General features: G+C 41.1%; 1 protein-coding gene across 3 annotated transcripts in view; it reads left to right on the top strand.

Annotated features, from left to right (window-relative positions):
• PIK3C2G (phosphatidylinositol-4-phosphate 3-kinase catalytic subunit type 2 gamma) overlaps positions 1 to 18,831 on the top strand; it is a 250,762-nt gene that overhangs the window by 44,639 nt on the left and 187,292 nt on the right. The window contains exons 2-6 of one of the 3 annotated variants that reach the window (XM_086885513.1): positions 8,175 to 8,292; positions 11,882 to 11,997; positions 12,561 to 12,651; positions 13,402 to 13,535; positions 17,380 to 17,570. The gene's annotated coding sequence lies outside the window, so the exon portion shown is untranslated. Of the gene's footprint in view, positions 1 to 8,174; positions 8,293 to 11,881; positions 11,998 to 12,560; positions 12,652 to 13,401; positions 13,536 to 15,312; positions 15,741 to 17,379; positions 17,571 to 18,831 lie in introns of those variants that run through there. The other 2 variants (XM_086885512.1, XM_086885515.1) reach the window with 2 other exon arrangements.

The following is an 18,831-nucleotide window of genomic DNA, read 5'->3' as shown; positions in this document are numbered from 1 at the left end:
CAGGGGAGGAAGTTGCAGAGAAGCATTTTTCAATTACAGTTTCTTAGTCCCTAACTTGTGATGACTCACAAGCCAGCAGGAATGTTAGCAGTGAATTTATCTTCTGAGGTTCCATCTCATGTGGCATTTGAGATGATTAGGGAATTAGGAGGTGGGATTAATGCGAAATATCAGGCGCACAAACATCTTGTAGAGTTGGAGGATCAAATATCAACCTTTGGAAAGGAATTGCAGGCTCTGAATCAGAATTACAATGGTGTAAATGAGAAGGCTGGAAGGGCTAGGCACTTATCTGTAACATCACAAAGCATACTCTGAGCCTTCAGAGGAAAATGGGAGCGAGAGAAAATTAAGCTAAAAACTTGAAGTTGCTTGGCATGAGAAAGAAGAACTGGATATAAGTGAATTAGGGACATGATCTAGGAGTTTCTTGCCTTAACTGCTCTTGAGGAAGTTTTTTTTCTCAAGTTAACCTAAGTATATTTCACAGTGGTGCAGTATTTAATGGAATTTTCTTATTTGGTCAGAAACCACAAAGAAGTACTAGTGTAAATGAAAACATAGGACAAGAAAATCACCACTATTGCACAAGGAATCTACTGCATGAAAAAAATATATATATTGTTCTCATTTGGGAAAGTAAAATCTGCATCTCAAGAGCAAAACACAGAATTCTTTCTCACCAACACAGAAGAATTCTTGTGTTTTGATTGTTAAATTGTCTGCTTTCAAGTTCTGCCTTGTACACCTGTGAGTATCAAAAAAGAAATGACAAAGCTCTTTCCTTGCATGTTTTCTTGGATGAATGTGGCTAGAGGCTTCTCCAGGAATAAAGAGATAGAGGAGGAGTTTAGGCACAGAGAAAGTGACTCGAGCTCAGAGCAGATCCAGTTGAGCCCTGATCTCTTGAGCCTGTTTTGGGTGCAAGCCTTGGATGGCAACACTGAGGTGATTTTTAGGATTTCACCCCTTTTCCCTTATGTGATTTGCCTTTCTCTGAAGGGCAATAAAGGAATATATCACTTAGTTGCCAGGAGGCCTGAGTAAAATGAGTCAGAAGTCTTAGTCCTGTCCATGTGCTCTGTTAAGTCTGGTATTAGTAGGGGTGTGCTGGAAATCTCAGGAGAGAGAGGGCAAAGACTGGAAGGACAGAAAAAAAAAAAAAGATTCTCCTCTGCACTGGCCTGAGTTCATTTTATCAATATTAAGGAAGTGTTGATATATGGCCAGTAATATGGGCATATTGTCCATACCATGCCTCCTCAGTGGATTGAAAACCCTTCAGCTCTTGGCCTAACATGGTCCTTTATTTATAAATACTCAATTTCTGCTAAGTAAGAAACATTCTGAAGGATTTTTTTACCATCTTTTCATTATTTATCATGTAAAGGAATTTACTTCAAAGGACCTTCTTGGTATCTGCCTAAAATATACTTTATTTCCTTCTGAGGGCAAGGCCAATTTGCACTCTCACAAGCTCTGAAAACCCTGAAATAATTTTCCAGCTTTACTGAAAGTAACAAAAGAAATAGTAAGCCCTGTTATTTGTTGTTTTGTTTTTTTTTTTAGAAAGTTGGTATCTCTATATAATGAATTAGACACAACTAATTAGCTAAGGCACCACAACTGTGAAGATTCCTGTTAAGTGAACTTCAAAGCTTTCATGCCACGATCATCACTTGTCTGCTGATTTAATAGTGTCAGCAGCAATATGAGGTGTACACTTGTTGGAGCCAGAGGCACAGAGAGTGTGCCCTTATCTCTGATACCTGGCTCTGACATCCAAAAAAACCACTGAATTTTATATCACACCCTGAAAACAACTGTTAAATAGAAAAACTAGGAGTGCAAGTGTGTAAATTAAAGGGTTTTCTTAAGTCACTGGGTGAAAAAATTAGAGTTTGGTGTTTAAACTAGCTTAGAGAACAGGAGACAAGCTAGAGGATTTAGGGTGTTATCTCTTGTCCTTCTTCTTTCTTCTTCATCCTCTTCTTCCAGAGGTTTTTGGGTAGTAATGAGTGATTGAATAGAAAATGCCACAGGGCAGCACACAGGTGTTGGGTCATTGGGTCATTAAGAAAAATAATTAACTTGGCATTTGTTAATTTGGTAAATGGACATATAAAAGATCTTGAAGAAGTTCTTTGTTGGCCATTTTGTACCTTTCTATCTTAGTGCATGTAGCTCCTTGTGCCTTGTATATATGTAATATAGATTAGAGAAGAATAAACAACAAGAGAAAACTGCCTCTCTCTCATCAATCTCAGTCCAAGGGGGAAAAGAACCCAGCCACGAATGTTCTATTAAGACATACCCTGATTTCCTCTCTGGAAGCTGGAGGTGGATGTGGGCATCCTGATGATTGCAGCAGATTTTCAGAACCTGCCTGGAGCACACACAGAATTTAACTGGCACACAGATACAGTCACATTTCATTTAGAAATTCCAGTTATGAAAACCAGGTCTAAAGGTGTGTTTTGGGTCAGACCCACGGGACAGACTTTTGCATTTATGCATTTATATCATGACTGTTCCCCTGGTAATACAGACTTTGTCTTCACAGGAGATTTAATAAGGTACAATCATAAGAAGAAAGTATATTTTGTGCTTTAGTGAAGTCACTTGTAATCATCTATCAGCCTGTATTCCCCTCACAAATGTGAATTTCTAGGTTATTTCTTCATGTGCAAAGGACTCTTTAATCCCCACACTAAATGTGTGGGTGTCCTTATAAAAAAGGTAAAAACAGGCTGAGTCTCCTAAAAATAGTTAAGAGATTTTTTTCCAGTAAACACTTGATTTCATACTTATATGTCAGACAGTTGTTTTTTAAGTTGCCAACTTTCTTTTTGCCCATTTCATCAATTTCATTTTGTTCTTCCACGCTCCAAATTTTCCTTGGGGGTGTTTGCAACATCTTCCAACGAAGTGTTTGTTGCAAGTTTAATTAACTTGTTGCTTATTTTCCTTTCTGCTATTCGAGTTGAATTTTAATGTATTTAGCATTAATAATAGTCTCTGCCTTAAGGGATTTACAGTAAAAAAATAGGGATATGTACAAGATGTGACAGAGAATGTCTTACTCACAATTATAAACTCGCTCCTTGCAGCTCTTGTGGAGGAACTCTGTTGTAGAATGGGGCTTGAGTGAAAGGCAGTAAATAATTTGGTTTAACACAGCTTCTTCCTCGTGCCAGTCAGCACCTTCAGAAAAATGGTGCTGACAATGACAATAACCACTCGATGTTCTCACCAAATTTCTGAAACATAAATAACATTTAAGGAGAATTATTCTCCCCCCACCTCCCCCCCTTTCCTTTTTCCTTATAACCTTTATTTTTCCCTGCACTCAGATCGGTGCTCTGATGAATGAATTGATGTACACAGAGCACTGATCCTTATCTTATTAGCCTCCTGGATCTGATTTTATCTCGCTTAGACAGAATTTGGCTGCTGCTCAACACTTGCTGCTGTCACACATGTTGCTGGGCATACTAAGAGCCACTTTGTCACCGTAATGGATTGCTGGATGGGGGACCAGCTCATCCCTATTCAGCAGAAGAGCTGAGGAATATTCATACTTTTAGGAAAGTGTCCAAGCTGTTGACCTCAGTGTTCACTGCAGGGATGGAGTGCCCTGATGTGCTTTGCTGAACTTGTACCTTCTTTGTTTGTTAAGCACTGATGATTATTTCTGCAACAGAAAGTCTGTTTCTGGCATCTGGCTGGTGCCAGAGAGCTGGGCTGTGGCCACTTTGCTTCCTCTTGCAGCTCTCATGGTAACTTTTAAAACAGCCTCAACCACTATTTCTGAATTGACAGTGCATTCCAAAGGGATTCTTTTTCCCAGGATTTTAAAAACCTATGCCAGATCTAACCTGTGTGCATTTTAGGTGTGTGTAAACACAGCTTTTAGACATCAGTGAGACTTCTCTGCAGGAAAGGATTGCACTCACACAGTGGCTTTCACTTCACAGAGCACACACCTTGGTGTGTGGTTTGCACCCTTAGCCAGGCTTGGGAGGTGGTAAATTTGAAATTTTAAATGTGGATGAGCAAGCAGAAACTTGCTGAAAGTCAGGTGAACCTGGCAGAGAAGGGAAAACTTTGCCTGGTGCTCAGCTGCCTGGATGTCCATTGCTTTTTGTGTTAAACACTGAGAGCAGTTTATAGTGAGTTTGATTGACACAGCATGTACTCAGGAGATGTCCTTTTAATTGTATGTAGAAATCATGGAGTATAAAGATGGTAGTTATTCAAGTCCTATGAACAGTCTTTTTTCACTTGAATTTAAAATCTGTAATCCCTGATGTTTAAAGCCCACCCCCTCCTCTGCTCTAAGTTAAGCCATGTTTTTAGCAATGATTGGTTTTCATGCTTAGCAGTTCCCTTTGTCCATTGCTTTGATGGTTCACTGGAATGTTTTAACTGGAAAACAGCAATATTTCCAGAGCTTACAGTGTGGTAAGTGTTTAGCTCAGGGGCTACGTGTGGGCCAGCTGGGCAGCTCCAGCAGCACAGGGAGAAATGAGTGTGAGAGGATGCTGCTTTTCCATCTCCTTTGTGGGAAAAACTGGTCACTGCCTCATCCCTGCCAGGAAATTTGAAAAGCTCTGGTTGCACAGTTGGACTCTCTTCTTGGACTTGGAGCAGTGAGGCTTCCTTTTTTGTTCAGCCATCAGAATATTCTACGGATCATGCTTGTAATTTTTCACTTGCCTGAGTTTTCTCCTGTTTAATCCTCGGTTCAATGGTCAGGACTGCAGTCCTTTTCTGGTTTCCTTTTTGGGAAATGCTTGATTGATGTGAAAATGTTCAAAAGTAGTTTTCTACATGCTTTTGTTTCCTTGTTTGCTCCTTTTAAAGTCCCCTAGAATAATATAGTGCATTGCTGATTCACACTCTGGCTGAATGTAACCAATGTCATCACCTTGGGTGCTTATTTTTTTTTTTCTTGGGTTGGATTTAGTGGCTTTTTGTGTGTTTGTTACATTTTTGGTTGGTTGGTTTGGTTTTTTCTCTAGGAAAGCCATCACAGAACTCAGGAACTTTCATGGCAGAACAAGTAGTCTAGCAAGTTCTATATTCTAACAAAAGTTTGGGGTTTGAAATATTAAGAATTTAATCAGAGAACACACATAAGTGGAAAAATGTGTAGTTATCTCCACCCAGGAATGTTTACTATGAGAATGGTGCAAGTTCAGCTATGCCCATCACCAAGCTGATTCTTCCTGTCCTTCCAGAACTCTGCCCAGTGAGAGAGACAGATTTTATTCTATTTATAAAGCTGCTTTCACATGAGAAGATATCAATTTTATTTGTACTAGTGCATAACAGATGTCACTGAAACAGGGAGCATTACCCATTTTGTGCACAGCCCCAGCATGAGCCACCCCAATCAGGGTTTTGTTCAAGGAGGAAACAAAGTCTTAATTAGTTCCACTCCTACCCCTTAAATCCACCTGTTGTGAACTAAATACAGTGTGAAAGTTAAAGCTACATGAGTACAGTGCATCAATTGATAAAGCACTGCTCAGCACAAAATCCCAAACCCAGTGTCATGGTCCTGTTCCTGGTTTTTAGCAGGATGGCTGCTAATCAGGAGCTCCAATAAATTTAACAGCATTGCATTCAAAGGCCACCACACCACGAATTCTTTAAGTGTTTCATCAGTGCTCCAAGCCTGGTTTGCTCCCCTTTCTTTACAGCAAAGAAAGGACCAGGAAGAGTTCTTGCTAAGGGCCTGAACTTCCTTCAAAATATTGAATTTTACTTCTTTTTTCTTCCTGGTGCACTTTCCTTCCATTAGAATTGCTCTGTAGTTTTTGTGGATATGCTGTCATCCCTGGTTCTGCTACTGCTGGATGGAAACAAGCACTGGTTGCAGCTGTCCTTTTAAATCAAGGTGTGAAATAGCAAGAAAAGGTGCAAAGGGACCTTTGCAGGAGACAGCTGAGGGTGTACAGAGAGGTTGGCAGAAATGCTGGAGAAAAACACAGAAGAGAGAAATCCTGCTAGCCCAGAGAAAGGCTGAGAGTGTTGAAGGGCAGCTGGTAAAGCTGTCACTCAGGAGCTGTGGTGCTGTGGGATGGGGAAGTGGGGTGTTCCTTTCCCTTAATTCCCTTGGAATTCAGTCCACTAAGTGTAGTCACCTCCTGATTGCAATTAAATGTATTTCCAGGGCTGAAGTGATGTCCTTCTGTTCTCTTTCCCTGCTTCAGCTCCTTTGCTTCCCTTATTCTTGTCAGATTGCCATTTCCATAATTTGTCTGTTTGCTCTCCACAACTTTGTTTTCAATTTCTGTGGTGTCTCTGCTCTTTTAATATCTTCTTGCCTTTGCACTTCTGCTTCAGATAATGCCTTCCTTCCTCTGCTTATTTTTTTTTTCCATCCTCTATTGCCCTCTTTGATGCCTTTCTCCTCTGCTGCCATACTTATTTGCTGTTTTTTGCTTTGGATTTTGTGATCCATTGCCACAAAGCTTTGCCTGGTTTATTTGTTTCCCTTTTTCTTTCTTAATTTCCCTTCTTCCCTACATCTGCCAGTATTAAGACAGCTTATATCTTAATATGCTAATCATGTCACTGTGATCAAGGTAAAATATTCAGAAAAAATGAAATTATATGCGAGTTGAAATTAAGTGCAAAATTCTTCTGCATTTCTCCTCGTTCTCTTCTCTGAGGATAAGACAGAGGATAAAAAACTTCTTGTGTGTCAAAAGTGTTTTCAGGAAAAGTCAGAATCATCATTTGAATTTTACTACCAAGCTCGGCCTTACAAAAGTTTTTTAAATTTAATTTCATTTTTTTACATTTAATTTGTTTAAATTTTGTGTAGCATTTTTCTGCTCTGCTCCCTGAAGCAGGGGTGAAATCTTGGCCTGTCTGAAGACAGTGGCAGAAAGCCCCATTAAACTCCTCTAGAGATAGAATGATAGAATTCCACCCTCAGTGCCTGTCATCTCTTTTACTTTCTCGGTTTTTAATACCCTGAAAAATTGAATTCACTGAAGCAACAGCCCCTTCAGGCCAGGCTCCAGGGAATTCTATCTGCAGTTCAGCCCTCAGAGATGTAGATGGATCATAAGCTTTTGCCTTTTGGCAAATAAAAGAACAAGGGGACCCTGAAATCTGCACTTCTTCCTGCAAAGTTTCTTAAGTTCATGGAGCTTATCAGCTCAGATGTGAGGGAAAGAGAAATGTGACAAGAACACAGAAATGCTTGAATAAAATAAAATACAATGTAAGACAGTTTGTGGGGGTTTTTTTTCTGGTGTCTCTATAGGCTTATCAGCAATAGGGTGGCTTAAGCTTCTCTCTTGTTATCTAAAAGGGGCACCATGCCCTAGTCCATGTTTCTTCCTTTGGTTTATTTGTCCAATAGATGCATATCCAGTGCTCAGCTGTACTCTACTCAGTTGCAGTCTCATGCCTGGAAAAGCCAAAGTGATGCTCTGGGCAGTGGAATCTCGGGTTTATGCTCAATCCTGCACATTTTAGCATTTTAGTCACCCAGTCTTCAAAAAGATTGGGCAAGTTGGGTACTCAGAAATTCAGAATTTCTTAATCCTTTCTTGTCATAAATTCAGGTCTCACAGCCCTTTGATAACTTTATCTGCTTAAATCTTTTCTTTGGGTTACAAAAGCAGTGACTGTAATGGCTCTTAGTTGGAATTAAAATTTGGAAGTCAGGAGGAATGGGTTTGTTTCACAGCCACAGTTGCTTCTACTCAGTTGAAACTCAGTTTCTACTCAGCCTGCTGTGTGCTCCACTTATGTGAGGTGGCAGACATCAGCATGTGGCTCCAGGGACCACAAAATTATTTTATGGCTATCCTAAATGCTGAAAATAAGTGAATTCTAAACTTCTCTTCACTATTTCCTTAGCCTTCTTAATCTGTCTAACCTGTCCATCAAATCTGATTCCTGTTGAATCATTATTTAGTATTTAACAGGTGCCCAGAGATTTGTTTCTGAATGTTTTTGGTTTGTTTGTTTGCTTGCTTTCCATAAAAAAAATTGCACACCAGTTTAAAGCAGAGCTAGGCCAACCCAGAGGAATGGGATCTGAGTTTGGAATTTTGGGAGTGCAGCAGTTGACTGCTTAGGTAAGAGCACAACAGAGCCAGTTCAGGTTTCCTTATCCAGAATTCCCTCTGCTTTCTCCTTTCCAGTTTACTTCAACCCTGAGCTTGAACCAAAGTCACAGAGGTTGCATTCTAAGTGCTGCCCAGAGAATTTGGGCAGAAAACTGTGCTTCCATACCCATCTGGATCATTCAGCTAATAACAGGTAAGATGCCTTTTTCTTGGATTTTAGGGCCAAAGTGTTAAATCTTTGATTACAGCTTGTAGATCTGTGACCACTTGCAGCCCCTTTGAGTTTGGGGAGATTTATGTGTCTTGCCTGGTGCCTTGGTTAGAAATGCCAGTCACATTTGAAGCAGAAAGAAAAGTATCATCCAAAAAAAATGAATCTGGGTACTGCAGCTGCAAAAAAAATCTGGTATGGGGGGACAGAAAGAGGAGCCCTTCTGTGCCCACTGTCTCTCTGGGGGTGCCACTCCTGTCCTGAGGGTTCAAAGGGTTAATAGAGAGATTTTCATTGCGCTGTGCCCAGTACCTGTGATAGTCTCAGTTTAAAGGACAGGTGAAAAGAGAGAGAGGGAGCTGAATGCTTGCCTTCTACATCAGAGAAATTGTTCATTCATGTGAAATGGTGACCTCTGTCATCCTGCCAAGATGACTGGGCCCTGGGGTGAGAGGCTGCTCGAGTGCTGGTTGCAAAAGTTAAAGCTGCCTGGGGAGTGCTTTAAAAGGACAATGTCAAGGTTGGTCTACCCAAAATCTGACCTACCTTTTTTTTTTTTTTTCCCTTTCTCTCTCTTACATCTATTTGCAAAGTTCATGTCATTTGTTTCTATGCTTTTAAAAATCTTTTAATCTAAAGCAAAATTCTCCAGTTGCTATTGGAGGGTAGTGATTAAAAGGAAAAACTGTGAGTGTTCAGTGTGGGAATGCAGATATTGTGAAGGAAGAAAGATCCTGAAACAAAACGTGGGTATGGGGACTGTCTTTGAACTAGGTAACAATAATAGATGAGAATTCAGACTGAAATGTGGAAGGAATCAATGAAAGTGAGCAAAGATAAATTTTATGAATTGAAAATACTAATACAGATGTAGTTTAACAACAATTCAAAACCTCTATTTATTTTTATTCTACTAAAATAATAAAAAAAGTAATAGCAGATTGTTGTACATAATTCCTGTCATAACTGAAATATACCTTTACTTCTTTTCTTTGTTTCATGGCCTAATTAAAACCACAGTGTATCAGTATATTTTTTTCCTACATTATATAATATCCCAAGACCCTCGTAACTCTCACACAAGTATTTCACCCTCCCAAATAATTTCTATTCTAATTGGAAAATAGATGAACTAACTACCTGTGCAAGCCATACAAGAGAAAAGGAACAAGAAGAAGTAGTAAAATCAAAGTAAATAGTTTTTCTCTACATAGCTATGCTGCTTCCTAGAAAAGGCAGGAAGGAGTGATCCCACACAACCAAAACAAGTCAAAGCTGGAACTTTTTGGGGGGTTGAGGTTCATCACTGATTTTAGTTTAAGAAATCTCTGGGCACTCAGATAAAATGATTCTTGCAATCTACTCTGCGATCACAAGAGGGCGGCCGGATCAGACAGACACCTTCCCTTCCAGCCTGACCTTTCCAAGCTTTCAAGACTTTATTCCTGTCTCAAAAAAGTTTTCCTGTGAGCTGCGAGGCTCACTTCTGATTTCCTTCTCCGTTCTGGAAAAATAAACGTGCAGCTTCTAAGAAACCCTGGTGTGTCCCAATCTCTTTCCTGGCTCCAAAATATTATCCTTCCCTCGCTTTATGTTGTGATTTTCTGAATCCCGGAGGAACAGATGAGCTTGGCTCTGCAGAGTGGAACAGGGAGTGGAGAGAGACTGGATCACAGGTCTCACAGGAGAATCCACAAGATAATCAGCTCCTCCCTCCCTCCCCAAATATCACAAATCATCCCACATCTTGGAAAATATCACTTTTACAAAGCCTTTGAGTGATTATACCAAATTCTAGTACTTGCTAGCAAAGATGGGGGAAAAAGCCAAACAAATCCACAGCACCTTTTTGCAAAACAAACTTCCACAATTAAAATTTCTAAATTCTCTTCTCCTTTGTACCTAAGGTTTCTCACACTCCTTAAAGCAGAGTAACAACCCAGGCAAGCAGTATAGAAACCATCTCTGTTAAAAGACACTCTGCCTCCTGCCAACAAGGCTATTTAGTGTTTATCTCTATTACAGCCATCTGTAGCTAATTGTATAGTTATGGTAATAGTGCCCTCCAGAGGAATTTTGAAGGAATTATAATACTCGGAGCTAATACAAAAGTTGTTCTAAAAATGAGTGCAACAGGAAAATGGAATATTATTAAAATGATAAAGTACTTGAACCTCGAGGGAAAAAAAAAAACACCTCAGTATCAAAGCTGTTTCTATTTTGCACTACATTTACATCTAAGAAAAGCATATCCTGGTTACAACAGGCTTCTTCATAGCCTGATAGCAAACATGAAGTTTGCATAACTCCATTTGAATCAAGGATATAAAAGTAGATCATCCAAGTGAAGAATGAGAGGGCTATTCCTAGTCTGCAGCAGACACGAACAATCTATTATGAGTGTGCTATTTATTATGAGTGGGCTCAAATCTCAGCCCAGGATGTCTGGATTTCTCCTGGACTCAGTGCTATAATGGCACTGTTCATTGAGGCAGTTGTAAGGAAGTGCAGATGTTCAAGGAGCCCTTTGGAGGAGGTTTGGCTTAAGATCAAGATAAATCATGCTTAGAGTCTCAAATTTCAGTGCCCATAACCTGCTGTGACACTACACCACAAAGGAAGGGCATGTTGCTGTGAAATAACAGATATCTTATTTTAGACCATGTCCTGGAGGCCTGAGCACAGCCTTCTGAGATGACACCTGAATGTCAGGTGCATTTAAGTTTCCTCGTGTTTCCTGCTTTTTTTCTCTTGTTTGTTTTGGGTTTTTTTGGGTTTGGTTTGTTTTCTTTTTCTATAGCTCCCAACCTACAGTGTCAGATGTTTTGTTTTATATTCTGAAATTTCTGTCTCCTCCTCCTCAAAAACACCCAACCAGCCCTAAATGAGACCTGAAATGGCAGAGAGTTCTGGGTTAATTTGTTTTTAGGCATAGCCCAGGGTTGTGTTTGACCTGGCTGGGGCAGGTTTGCAGTCAGGTGTCCAGGCCATCAGGACAGCTCCCACACTGCCACTGCCAGAACTGGAAGGAGCAGGGAAGTGTTCCCAAGCTTGGGATCAGGTGAGTCTGGTAAAGTCAGCACTTGCTTGGGAAAGAAGGAGATGGTTGAGCTGCCTGTGATGTAGCTCTTCATAACACCACCCCAAAACTAAAGCTTCTCCTGAGCTGAGGTTTCTTATTTGGCATGAGCCACAAAGGAAGGTGAAATGAGCTGTGCACAGACTGGTGGGACAGGGGTGACAAGTCATTACCACTGAATGTAGGGAATGTACCCAGAGCTTCCTGGTTCCTTCACCTGCCCCAGTAATGTGGTGAAGGCTGTGTCTCTTCCTATCCCTGCTCATGGAGGCAGTGCAGGTGATTTTGGCTGTCTTGTAGGCCACAGTGGTGGATGTTGCTCTTTGTTTCTTTTATAGAAATTACCCCCACCCTAAAGTACCAGAAATTACTGACTGTGCAGGGAATATGAATGAGGGTTTTTCAAGAGCTGTTGATGGGTGGGTGATGATGCTGATGGTGGTGGGTGGAGATGAGTAGAGCTCTCTTGCTTTTCTCTCTTCTTTTCCTAAGCCAATGCTTGCCAGATGATCTGACCTCACTGTGAACTGGGAACCTGTCCCTGGAGGACACCAGCCACCTGTAGAAACCATCATGCATGGATATTAACTCTTTCTCCTTTATCTTCTGTGAGATATCTGCTTCAGCAGGATTTTTGTCCTGCCTGTTCTCCCCAGGGGCTCAGGGGTAGCAGCTCACCCCTGATGTGAAGCAGTGCTGCTGATTCCCTTCCTGCACCCACCTATTCCTGCTCTTGGGAGGAACACAGAGCAAGGTGGGGAGGCCAGAGGAGTGGGAGCAATAAGGGTTGGCTGGGCTGCCCAAAGTAGTGCAAGACAGAGCCCAAATCCAAGTGATGGCTGCTGCAGTGGGATGAGTGCCTTTGGTACAGGGTAGGGTGGATGTCTGTTGCTGAATAAATACCACGGTGTGAGTGTCCTGTCCAGCCCCAGGGAATGCACCTCACCTGTGTAATTCTAGACAGACAATGAGCAGGGTCCTCCTTGCTGCCCTCCTGGCTGATGTATAAAAAACATCACTGGTTAAACCACCAGAAGCCTAGCACAAGGCCTGACAGAGCAGAGAGCAGGTGCTGTTTAAGAATAATGTGTGTGTGTCCCATAGATGGGGAAGGTACTTTGGGGTGACAGATGAAGCTGTATTCTCTGCTCTGCAAGCCTCTCTTTGCCAGGCTCTCCTTCATGGGCCGCTCCAATTGTGGTGGAGGGCTGCTGTGAGCTTAATTTCCACGCAGGAGTTTGCAGAAATATGTTTTATTGCAGGTAAGCCATTCCCTTGCATTATTTATGTGAAAACTTAAGTAAATTATTGTTGGCTTTCATGCTGCAGGTAAAGTTGTAATGAACACAGTAATGAATGCTTTGCTGACATGCACAGGCAACTTAAGTATGCAGCCAAATTAGCTATCTAAGCAGATGCTTTATATCCTGAATTGCATATAAGGAATGCTGTTCAGTTGGTTTAAAAATTATATATACACCCACAAACTTCTTTTTTTTTTTTTTTTATAAAAGCCATATGGTTGTTTATTTGTTTGTTTGTGGTTTTTTTTTTTAAGCAACAGTTTCAATTGTACTCTGACAAATTGTGACAGCAAAATTAAAGTCAGAAAAAAGATATAAAAAGCTGACCATGTGCAAGAAGTTCAGGGAAAACTCAGAAATATTGTATTATTTCAGCTGCTGTAATACTGCAATATGGGCAATATTGCAAATAGAGATGCTCTTATGCTTGAAGAGTTATTAATTGGTTTTCTTTGGTAAAGGCAGTAGAGCTCTGGTGTGCCAGAGTGGTTGAGCTCTGTCCTTTGAGGGGCTCTTTGCCCTCCTGCTGCCCTTGCAGAGGGTCCAGGCTCATGAACTGCAATGGAAAAGGGTCTTGGGAATAGGGATGAGCCCCCTCACTGATTTTCCCTTAGGGAAAGGCTGCTGTGGTGGCTGGGGAGCTTATCTCAGCAGTGTGCCAGGATCACAGGAGTGATTTTATATTTGTACATTCTGTGGTGTGAACAGTTTCTTGAAGGTCAACAAACCCTATTGAACACACCAGAATGACAAAGCAAATTTCCCAGAAAGCCACCGAGCAGGCACACTGGACTGGGAAGACGAAAAGAACAGCATAAGAAAACAGTGAAAAACCAGAGAAGGTAAGAGAAATGGAAGGAAAAAAAAAGTGAAATTTATGAAGCCTTTTCAGCAAGAGCTTTGGCTTTAACCACTCTTCAGCTTGGGGGTTTTTGACTTTCAGCTGACTCTTGTAGGTTGACTTCTTTTCTGAATAAGTTAAGCTCTCTTCTTGGGTCACTTAGCATTTAATAGGCATTTGTATTTATATACTTATTTTAGGCTTTTATAGAGAGATCTGTGTATACATATACATGTGTGTTTAGATACACACACACACTCATTTATGAAGGCTGTATCTGTGTGTATCCACATAAGAAATTGCCTGCTTGTCTTATTTTAACTGCATATTTTAATATACATTAAGACTGTTCTCCATTTCAGCACCTAATTTTTTTTTTTCAGCAATTTGACTTTTTTTTTTAAAGCTGGAGTAATTGTTTCTGCCAGGAACAGCGCTGCTGAAGGGTGCTGCTCCTTTCAGAGGATCAAAGTACAAAAGATGTTCAAATAAAAGGAGAGATTAAATTCTGTAGGCTAGATTTAGTCCTAGCTAGCTTTGCAGTCAGTGTGTGCAGGCTGTGGAGGTTGATCTTTCACAGCAGCCTATTTCAAACCTCAGGAGGGTGTTGGTAACTTAGTAACTTTGTATATTAGATGTAGGTGTCAGCAGAGCCTGTGAGAATGTTTTCTATGTCAATCTTTATTTTTTTTCAATTTTTTTTTCTCAGAAAAGTGGAACTTTGCTTCCAGTCCCTTCTTTCCTCTCCGTCCTTTTTCTTACTTGTCGCATGTGAGTAAACAGAGGGTGAGGAATGTTTTCAGGATTGAAATATCCTTCTTGCCCTTTACACCAAATGTCTCCTTTACTGATGAATCATTGTAATGACTCAACCAACCACCCTACTGTGTCTGTTGCAACTTTTATTTTCTTTGCCCAGCAGCAGCATCTGCTCTGCTGGGTTTTACTGAACAGGTAGGAGGGCACAACCCCTGCTTGATGAAACTTGTGAGAAAGAAGTGAGGGCCTGTAATACAAAACAACCCCTTTTTATTTATTTATTTAAAAAAAAAAAAAAAAACAACAGTATTTTTGTTCATCTGCTGCTTAAACACAACATCCTGGCATTGCCAGCACATGGAAAAGCCCTGATGTGCCCCTGCAGTTTTGCTGCCGCTTTGTCATCACTTTGGTGCACTGTCCCAGGAAAAGCATCACCCCCTCAACAAACATGAGCCTTTCCCTCAATGAGCAGCTTTCTGAAAGGGACCACGTTTGTTGGTGATGGTGTGAAAAACGAGGTTCACATATTTTTATATAGACTTTAAAAGTTTAATAGAAAGACAATTAGGTGATAAAGTTACAGATATGGCTGGGTGTCTCTGCATTCAGCCAAGAGTGCACACCTTGCTAACAAAGGATTGTCCCTTAAAAACAGAATCCTACTACATATCCATAAATTCTTATACATAATTCAGACATTCCTCTTAAGTTTTGGATGTTTCTGTGTTTAGTTTTTAACTTGCCCCCTTCTCCATAGATCAATCTTCTTGGATCCACCGAGTTTCACATTCCCTGATAACAGAAATGCAATGAATTCCTCCCCCAGAGCTCTGGTCACTGCTGTCCTCATCTGGACAAGATAATCTAAAAATGGAAGGGGGTCTCTAACTATCTTTTTCAGTCTTTCAGTAGTTTTTGCTTTAATACTGTGCCATAGCTCAAGATATATGTATATTATACCACTATTTCTAAGTTTCATCAATAACAGAAATAGAAGGAACTATATTAATACTACCAAGTTCTCTAACCTTATACATATAACATTCATTTCAATATTTGCGAAAAGCCAACAATATAATGTGTGTCTATAAGATATTGTTATATAATAATATAGATAAGATATATAGATAGATAAGTGATAGGTGGATAGATAGGATGGTGTCCCCTGGAGCCTGACAAATCTCAGTTGCCGCTGTGCTCCATCTCTGTTCCGTGCCTCACAGTTTTGGGGAAATGACAGTAGGTGGCACTGGAGAATAGCAGCACAGAAGGATGGTTTTGTTTTTTTTCCGAAATGGAGCAATTTCGCTCTGTTTAGCCACATTTCCATCCCCACGGATTGCTAAAAAAACACTTTGCTGCACTCCCTTTGCAAGCCTAAAGGCTTCAAACGCCAGAGTGATGTTTCAGAGAGCTCCAAAGTGCCTGTGAAGCAGCACTGGGAGTAAAAACCTGCTGAAGATACCGTGTTTCTTTCTGGGGGGGTGTGGAGTGATTATTTTGGCAGCTCTTTCCCTGCAGCTCTGTATCAGACCTGGCCCCAAAGAGCACAAATGAAATCCGTGATTATTCCTTGATGGGAGTGAGCTGCCTCTCCTGCCGGCTGGTGGAGCAGCGAGAGTGTCTAACAGAGGGAAAGGAAAATATCTCAGGGATTGTCGAGTTTTCTTTGTCTCTGGAGATGTTGTCCCACTCTCCGGCAGAAGAGGCGGAGACGACTCTTGGTAGTTGTAGGAGGAATTGGGGTAGAAAGTGACTCAGCAGCTCCCTGTCTGCTCCTTTCCTGGGAAGCACGAAACTGACAAATAGTGGCCACCCTAAAAGCCTGGGAAAATTCTGAAAATATTCAGATTTTCCCAAGAAAAGCCTTCGTAGCCTTCTCCTAGAAATCACCACGGGGAGAGAGGCGGAGGGGGTCCCAGCTCAGTTTGTATTTTGTGTTTGTGTTTGGTAATACGAGCTCTTCCCATGAGTATTTCCTGTTATATTCCTGTTTTCTCCTCCTCCTTGAGCTGTGTCCAGTCCCCGTGAGGTGAAGCAACACCACATAACCTCTGAAATGGCAGCTCCTAAAACTGCTCCTCTCTCTCAGGATCACCTCACTGGAATCACTGGAAATGAGGCACAAATGCCACCAAACAGCTCGCAGAGCAAGTTGGCATTTTAAGGGAATATATGGAGAATATACGAATATATGACAAAAAAATGCATCACCTTCCACCAACTGAAATAAGTTTTGTCCTTGGTTAACTGCTTCTAAACCACAGTGACATCACTGACAGCTTTTATGCTTTAAAGGCCAGGGCTTTTTTCCCTTAGTGCTTTATAACTTCAGTTTATCAGATATAAGATGCCAGATATTACTTATTAACTTTATATGCTTTATCCTAACCTGCCCGGCCTTATCACATGGCTTTTTATAACTGAAATACTGTTTTGTTGACACTTCCTCCCTCCCTGTTTCTGAGGATGTTTTCTTGCCTATTACGACCTTGGCATTTCTGCACAGCCACTTCAGTGGAGCAATTTATAACTTTTTAAGGAATGGTATGAAGTGTGAAGGCAAGTGGTCCCTGAGGGAACTCCCTCTGTGTTGTGTCTGGAGCTCCCTTTTATGGAAGGTTCTGGGCTCTCTGAGGTTGTGGAAGGTGGATGTGGCCAGTGCTGTGTTTACTCCAGCCCTTTGCAGACAGCCAGGTCCTCGCTGGTCCCTGGGAAATATCCCAGCATGAGGGAGGTTCTTCCACCCTTGTGCCATCCCAGCTCTGCACGCTTTGAGGAGCCAAAGCCAGAGGGCCCTCAGAGATTTGTACTGTCCCCCTCCCCTGTGATTGCAGCTGGGAGCTCCTCCTGGATCACACAGATGGAAGCTGTGTGAAGATGGAGTTTGAATCCTGCTCTTGTGCAGAAGTCTTCCCAAGAGGCAATTCTCTCCCTTTAATGAAGTTTTTATTTTAAGCGTGTTGGAAACTTGCACTGAAAGTGTGAGATAATCTGCCACTATATATATAAAATAAAAAGTATGGTTGGGTTTCCAAATGGAGAAGGAGGATAGATAAGCTGTTACCTTTTTATTGCTACAGCAGTTTGAATTTTCCCTGAGGGATGACTTGGGAAGAGAATCATCACCGCCATAAACCGGTTCAACAGGAAGGAAAGCTCCTGGTGGAAAAGTTACGCCTCCTTGATACTGAAAGCACATAGGTCACCTGAAAATGTCTGTGAGCAGGAAGGCACAGGAGGCTCTATATCCTTCTAAAAAATTGTGTTCCAGGTAAGGAGTTGCAACAGATGCTCTTACTGCTTAGCAAGTGCCCCAGTCATCTCCTCCTGGGATCGGTGAAAGGGGAAATTGAGCCCACAGCTTTTGTGCTGAGCTTTTTAACGAGGATTCCTGTGCATGTCCAAGCGTGGAAAGTGTTTTTGTGTGCTTGGGTGGCACTTGCAATGCTGTGAGAGTCTCAAGTCTCTTGATTTGTAGGGGATATTTTACAGTATTGGTTGGGATTCTCCCTTAAAAACCCTGATGCCAGAACAGCATGATTATGTGAAAATGCAGCATTCAAATGGACAAGGAGGGCTTCATAGTTGCAGGAGAAAAAAACCCCAAACCCTCCAAAATTCAGTGTGAACTGAGAAACCACAAAGCCAAAAAAACACAAACTATAAACTTAGGTGTTTTATAAAAAAAAATGAGTATAAATTTTGCCTCCTTAGTGATTACCAATGCACTTGACAAGACTCAGAAGGTGAAACGGTGGCTGGCAAAGAGCCAGACCCTTGCCTGAACTTTTTATGCTGCTTTGAAAAGGATGAGGAGCTGGCCCAAATACAGAGCCTGGTGGTTCTGACCAAACTAGCACCACTTCCATGATGGAGATCTGCACCGTGGCCTGCTGAGCTTCCACTCTCAGGGGTCAGTTTTAAATCCAAGCCCTCATGAAAGACACAAGATGCTTCTGTGCAGAGGTTACAGAAAGCCACAGCGGTGAACGAGCACGGATTTATGTGGGACATTTATGTGCCATCATAAACAGAATTTGTTTGAAATGCAGGGAAAATATTTTAGAAACAGTTGAAAGGGTGTAAAAGGTATTGTACTTTCTATGCCTTTTAGTCTTCCAGACAGGCAAACCTTTTTTAAGTGGGACTGGAGGGAGATTTATTATTTTATCTTCTATTTCTTCCTGAAACATTCCAATTTTCAAGATGGGCTAAAAAAAAGAGTGAAAGACCTTATGCTTCTTGATTTAATGGCTATATAATTTTCTTTCTTGTTTTCTTTCTTTTATTTACCTGCTGTAGAAATGAAAAACAGAGAAAGTTGTAAATTAGGACAATTTTGTGCAAGAAACTTCTGTTGTTATGCTTATTTCTTTTTTTTTTTTAATGGTGTCATTTTTATCTAAAAACATAGCTAACTTCAGGGTTCATTCTGAGAGAAAGCTGCAAAACTGTGATTGCATTTTAGATCACCATTCAAAGTGGTGTGCATCATTTTGGTTTTCTGGCCTAGTGTGATTTCATAAATGTGG

This window comes from Cyanistes caeruleus, chromosome 4, assembly GCF_971803275.1.
Source record: "Cyanistes caeruleus chromosome 4, bCyaCae1.hap1.1, whole genome shotgun sequence".
NCBI classification, from domain to species: Eukaryota; Metazoa; Chordata; class Aves; order Passeriformes; family Paridae; genus Cyanistes; species Cyanistes caeruleus.
Note: the sequence above shows the minus strand (reverse complement) of the source record. Positions and strands in the feature narration are given on the sequence as shown.